Source organism: Octopus sinensis, linkage group LG23, assembly GCF_006345805.1.
Source record: "Octopus sinensis linkage group LG23, ASM634580v1, whole genome shotgun sequence".
NCBI lineage: Eukaryota > Metazoa > Mollusca > Cephalopoda > Octopoda > Octopodidae > Octopus > Octopus sinensis.
Window position 1 is genome coordinate 24836062 of NC_043019.1, and position 7500 is coordinate 24843561.

At 39.2% G+C, this 7500-nt stretch overlaps 1 protein-coding gene across 1 annotated transcript in view; it reads left to right on the forward strand.

Annotated features, from left to right (window-relative positions):
- The window catches only part of LOC115223402, a 63982-nt gene that overhangs the window by 419 nt on the left and 56063 nt on the right, over nucleotides 1-7500 (forward strand). The gene's annotated exons all lie outside the window — the stretch shown is intronic.

Sequence of the window (7500 nt, forward strand, 5' to 3'; positions counted from 1 at the left end):
TTTTTTAAGTAATTAGATCCTTAAGGTCTCTTTAAAACTTTTTAGATTAATGTGCTTGATACTCAGTTAGATAGGAAACTACGATCAGGAAAGAAATGCTAGGGTTCTGCAGCTTTGGAAAGGTATGATTTGATGATGTGTTTAGATGTGGATTTTGATGAATGGCGTATCGTCGAGATGTCACAAAGAGAGGAGAGAAACAGGGGAGGGTGATTGAGCGGAGGAATCATACGGCCTGGTAGTTCAGAGGAGTAGTGGCTGTTGTAGAAGCGGTAAAGATAAAGAATAGTTAGTTCAAGAATCAACGATTGTAATGTGTTGTGAAAAAGAGTCGTTGCTAATCAGCCGCAGAGACTTTTTTGGGGTATGATGTGACTGTGAGTGCGTGGCGTAGTAGCAACAATAACATCAAAGATATGTGAGTAGTGATCCAAGACGGTCGCACTTGAGCTTCTTCTGGGTCAGGATCTAAACAAAGATGGGGATTTTCTGGCACTGGAGAGGAAACAAAAGTTTTCACTATGTTCTCTCTCTCTCTCACTCTCTTTCTACACACACATACACACACACACACACACACACACACATACACACACACACACACACACACACACACACATACACCACACACACACACACACACACACACATATATATATATATATATACATACACACAAATATATATATATATGTATATATATATATATATATGTATATATATACATATATATGTATATATATACACATATATATATATGTATATATATATGTATATATATAATAATATATACATATATATGTATGTATATATTATGTATATATATGTATATATGTATATATATATGTGTATATATATTTATATGTATAGACGTAGGAGTGGCTGTGTGGTAAGTAGCTTGCTAACCAACCACATGATTCCGGGTTCAGTCCCACTACGTGGCATCTTGGGCAAGTGTCTTCTGCTATAGCCCCGGGCCGACCAATGCCTTGTGAGTGGATTTGGTAGACGGAAACAGAAAGAAGCCCGTCGTATATATGTATATATATATATATATATGTGTGTGTGTGCGTGTATGTGTTTGTGTATGTGTTTGTCCCCCTAGCATTGCTTGACAACCGATGCTGGTGTGTTTACGTCCCCGTCACTTTGCGGTTCGGCAAAAAGGGACCGATAGAATAAGTACTGGGCTTACAAAGAATAAGTCCCAGGGTCGATTTGCTCGACTAAAGGCGGTGCTCCAGCATGGCCGCAGTCAAATGACTGAAACAATAAAAGAAATATATATGTATATATATGTGTGTATATATATATAATATATATATGTATATATATATATGTATATATATATATTATATATATATATATACATATAGATATATGTATATATTATATGTATATATATATATGTATATATATATATATATATATATATATATATATATATATATATATACACATATATATATATACATATATATATACATACATATATATTATATATATATATTATATATATTTACACATATATATATATACATATATATATACTACATTATATATATATATATATATATATACATATAATATAATATATATATATCTTATATATATATATATATCTATATATATATCTATATATATATATATTATTGAAATAGAAAGATGAATAATCTTGTAGTAGATTAATCAAAAGTTTAACCGATACCTTAGTAGCAAAAATCACAGCAGTGAACAGCACGGTTGGAGGTACAACCATCTGGGTTGCAACCGTGCGTTGGTGCGGATAATTGAAATTAAAACATTATTGGTGAATTGAAGAATGGAGCTGAACGCAGATTGAACAGAAATCGTTTTATTTCATTCTACACGTGTTTCGAAAGGCACAAATTACCAAAATCCGATTGAATAATGGGACCATATTGTGTCTTTCTCTTCAGGAAGAAAAAAGGAAATCCGTTGAAAAACAAAAACAGAACAGAGGCAGAGCAAAAACAAATCGAACTGTGCTCCTAGAGCCCATGGCGAAACTGTTTATCAGTGTATGTTGAGAACCGGTGGCTGAAGAATTCAACAGGTCAGGCATCGGTCAAACATGTGGTGAGGGTGGGTTAGATTTCTTTGTGACCGAGAATAAAGTTTCTGACTATTTAAAGAATATTGGATGTTTTTAATAGGGCGAGAGAAAAATCTACTTAGAGACGTGTGTGTGTGTATACTGTTCTATATATGTGTGTGTTGGCGTAGGGGTAGAAAACATTTTTTGTGTACGTGTGTGTGCGTTTGATCGTTCGGCTGTCAGTGGCTACTGCCGTGATAACCGTTGGGTGGCAGAAAGAAAAAAATAAAGAATTTATAATATTTTTATGTTTTATGTGTGTGGTGTGTGTTCATCATCTAAGCCTACCTTGACAAGGAAACCCCCCGCTGTGAAAAAACAGCCCCGTTTGTCTTACAGGAGTATTTCCCTTGCAGTGGTTAATTGTAGATATCTTAAATCTATTTCAGAATTTGTTACCAAGGGTATGGGTGCCGGTCTTATTTATAAACGCTATTTAAAGGCCAGATAAGTGTAACGCCGCCAATGGGGGCATCGAAAGCCGACTGTAAGAGCCCGTTTACCATCCGGCCTCGGCAAACAAAATATGGAAGAGTTCGGAGACACAAAGGTTGCACTGTCTTCTGCCCCTATCAAATGGGAGGGCCACCGACAAAATTGACCATTCCAGCCTATAGCTTAAGTTCGCATCCTCAGTCGCCATATTAGCTTACTGAGTCCCGTGGTCTGGCGCTTGTTCACGTCCCGAAAAGTTGCGTAATGGTTGGAGACACGCAAAGACAATCTTGAGGATGATGCCCCTATATAAGTGAAGGCATCTGAGTCCGTGTAAACCTTGCATTGGTAGACGGGCGTTTTTGATCTTGGAGTTCGCCGACGTGAATCTTACTCTGCTAGGATTGGTTTCTGAAATTAGAACTGCGTTCCTGTCACTATATTCGTTCCGAGACCTGCAGCCGCTTACTACTCATTTTCCACTACGTCACTATTAACTATAGGAATAACCCCTGATTCTCCACTATCTATCAGAGTGCTGTCATTGCTACTGCCCGTGGTACTGCTATTGCGGAAATGATGCTGGGGATGCTAAGGGCCTCTACCCTACTCCCATTGTTACCATCAACCACAACACCCCTATTTATAACTATACCCCTAGTGGGTACTCCCTGCTGGCTGAGATTATGTTCACTGTACTGGCTCTCATATCATTATTACTACTATAATTATTCCTACTGAGCATTAAACCGGGAGCGAAGAGGCTGCCTCCGGAAAAAGGTGATAGGGTCTTAGTAAGTAGCCTATTATTATGGGAGGCGATTATCGTGCGAGGTTTTAGTGTGGAGAAGCTATCCTAACTTTATGTGAGTTAACCGTGGAGTAATATTTGGAATTTCTGGGAAGTTATTGGCGATGGCTTGTCTAAACATGAGGGGGAGGTTAGTTCTAATCTGCTTACCAAGGGGATTACAAACCGTGAACAAGCGCCAGACCACGGGACTCAAGTAATCTCATATGGCGACTGAAGGATGCGAACTTAAGCTATAGGCTGGAAGGGTCAATTTTGTCGGTGGCCCTCCCATTTGATAGGGGCAGAAGACAGTGCAACCTTTGTGTCTCCGACTCTTCCATATTTTGTTTTGCCAGAGGCCGGATGGAACGGCTCTTACAGTCGGCTTTTCGATGCCCCCATTGGCGGCGTTTACACTTATCTGGCCTTAAATAGCGTTTATAAATAAGACCGGCACCCATAGCCCTTGGTAACAAATTCTGAAATAGATTTTAAGATATCTAACAATTAACCACTGCAAGGGAAATTACTCCTGTAAGACAAACGGGGCTTGTTTTTTTCACAGCGGGGGGTTTCCTTGTCAAGGTAGGCTTAGATGAACACACACACACACACATAAAACATAAAATATATATATATAATTTCTTTATTTTTTTTCTTTCTGCCACCCAACGGTTATCACGCACGGCAGTAGCCACTGACAGCCGAACGATCAAACGCACACACGTACACAAAAATGTTTTCTACCCCTACGCCAACACCCACATATATAGAACAGTATACACACACACACGTCTCTAAGTAGATTTTTCTCGCCCCTTATAAAACATCCAATATTCTTTAAATAGTCAGCTTTATTCTCGGTCACAAGAACATCTATACACCCTCACCCACATGTTTGACCGATGCCTGACCTGTTGAATTCTTCAGCCACCGGTTCTCAACAAGCACTGATAAACAGTTTCGCCATGGGTCTTAGGAGCACACAGTTCGATTTGTTTTTTTGCTCTGCCTCTGTTCTGTTTTTGTTTTCCAACGGATTCCTTTTTTCTTCCTGAAGAGAAAGACACAATATGGTCCCATTATTCAATCGGATTTTGGTAATTTGTGCCTTTCGAAACACGTGTAGAATGAAATAAAACGATTTCTGTTCAATCTGCGTCAGCTCAGCTCCATTTCTTCATTCACCAATAATGTTTTATATAATATATATATATATATATATATATTATATATATATATATATATATATATATATATATAAAGAAAATCAACTTAATTCAGTACCAACTTTTGTAGTATTTAAGATTGACAGAGTACCTGGGATTTGTAGGGAACGAGTTCGATCGATTGACTCCTCAGTATAAGACTGGGGCTTATTTTACCGATTTCGTTGATTCTGACCGAATAGGATCCCAGAGAAAAGAATTAAAGGTAAAGATTTGCTAGTTAGAATCAAGACTAGATTTTATAGTGAGGTGGGTTGGAGTTTAGTAATCTTCATTGGTTTCTGTACAAGATGTTAATCTCGGCTTTTCAATCTGGGGGGATGAAAGGAAAGTCGGCAACGATCAGGTTTAAATTTAGGACGTAAATGGATTTAACTAAACACCGGAAGGCACTTTGCCCATCGGAACTGTTGCTAAGGAAATGGAGCTAAAGTACTAAGAGTGAAGTCGTTTGACACAAATTGACCTTGCACTCTGTCGCGCATGCACACTAAGTTATAATGATCCCGCTCGCTTCCATTGTTTATAGCAGTGCTTGAAAATAAAGTGTGTCGAGTGTGGTCACCTCAAAGAGAAGATCGAGTTTCAGCTGTACGAGATCCCCTAAATGGTGCCGAGGAAAACGAAAGCCTTTTGAAAACGGTCGTAACATGTGACAAATCATGGGTTTATAGCTATAACTACGAAACTAAGGCTCGGTCTTCGCAGTGGAAGACCCCAACAAGATTTTAAGAGTTGAGGAAATCAAAGAGAATGTGACAGGACAGCTGCTCGCTCTCCCTCGAAAAGGGTTCCAGGCAGTGGCGGCTCATATATAGGCACTGCGGAACTACAGCAGCCCTTATTTTCCACTGATATTATCGATAACATTCAATATAATGAGCCCTTTTTAAAAAAATTCCTTCTTTATACTTGTACATTATACAATCCTTAAGCTTAATCTCAGTAACCATCCCCTAGTTTATGAAAAAATACAAAAATCCTTGTATAGAACTGTGCTTCACAGTTTCAACGACGCGGTGTTTGGCTGTTGTGCGCATGCTCATATGTCCGAGATAGGAAGCTTCACGCTAGGAAGAGATAGCACTGTCGTTCACGCAGTACCAGTGAACGTGTTTATATTCTTGAATGTGATAAAGTGTAGAATTAGATTATTGTCCTGCTTCCAGCTTCAGTGTTACTGCCGAGATTTGAAAAATAGGGCAGATTCCCCCCCCCCTTATTTTGTGATTTGGGGGTGGGGGTGAAAACCAAGAGGGAATTCGCGGCGGTGTTCAGTGAAGAAATGAAACACACTACCCGGCAGTAGCTAAAACGCGAACCGATCAAGTTTATGTATAAATATTCTTTTCATATGTTTCTTTCCTTTTACACAATATTAAAACAACGGCTAAAAATTTTCTGAAGCAGTACCCCAACTAATTTTATCTACGAGCCGTCACTGGTTCCAGGAATGCTTCCATGAATGGAAACGTCGCTGGATAAAGTGTGTGGCTTCAGAAGGAGACTACTTCGAAGGAGATTAAATGCCCAGTTGATATGCGTTGTAGTTTGGTTTTTACAACACCAGTCCCCAATTTTTTTTTTATCAGACCTTTTAGTTTATGTTGTCATTTAACTTCATGCCAGTCTTGCTACATCAGACCGAAGATAAAACAAGTTCCAGCTAAAGCCATTCCATGTTTTTGCAGGAATTAGAACAACATTATGCATTGTCTTTCTCTTAATTGAAATATATCAATGAAAGTGAAAGTGCTGCTACGTGGTCGCGCGAAGTTTCAGAAATAGCAGCCAAATCTTTCTCAAATTTCATTACCGTTTAAAAAAAATGAGACACAACCGACAATCAAGTCATGAAGAAAGGCGAAAGGGGAAACAAATGGTTACATACAAGAACCGAAACCAGGACGCAGTCACTACAGCGTTTGCTACATGGTATTGGTTTTCATACCCACATCCGACTGCGTGACCAAGTGGTCATGATTTCGAATTCCAGCCTGGCTGATGCGTTGCGCTCTTGAGTAACACTTCATTTCACATAGTTGCAACCCACTCAGCTGTGAATGAGTTACTCTCATCGGAAGGATTAAAGAAGCTTTTTTGTTGGGGTAGGAAGAGTTGCAATCGAATTGATAATATATGTCCAGAGTTCTTTAATGATTCTCGAACCAATATTTGCTGGAGTTTGGCAGAGACGTTTGACATCGTAGAGCACCGGTCTAAGTGTTTTCCACTTTATCTCAAATACTTCACAGTAGTGACTCGTTTCTGAATTGGACGATGTCGTCAACCGCAGTCGCAGTAAAATAGATACCAGTAATATACGGTGGACCGCGTAGAAGAAGTATTTTCCTAAAGAGCAGTGATTTAGTAGTATCGGTAGAGTGTCTATGAAAATGCCTAGCGGTATTTATTAGCAAAGGCGGCGAGCTGGCAGAAACGTTAGCACATCGAGTGAAGTGCTTAGCCGTATTTCGTCTGCCGTTACGACCTGAGTTCAAATTCCGCCGAGGTCGACTTTGCCTTTCATCCTTTCGGGGTCGATAAATTAAGTACCAGTTACGCACTGGGGTCGATGTAATCGACTTAATACCTATGTCTGTCCTTATTTGTCACCTCTATGTTTAGCCCCTTGTGGGTAGTAAACAAATAGGTATTTATTAGCCAAGCGGCGAGCTGGCAGAAACGTTAGCACGCCGGCCGAAATGCTGTCGCTACGTTCTGAGTTCAAATTATGCCGAGGTCGACTTTGCCTTTCATCCTTTCGGGGTCGATAAATAAAGCGCCAGTTACGCACTGGGGTCGATATAATCGACTTAATCCGTTTGTCTGTCCTTGTTTGTCTTCTCTCTGTTTAGACCCTTGTAGGTAGTAAACAAATAGGTATTTCTTAGCGTACCTTTACAATATGAGTTCAAACCCAG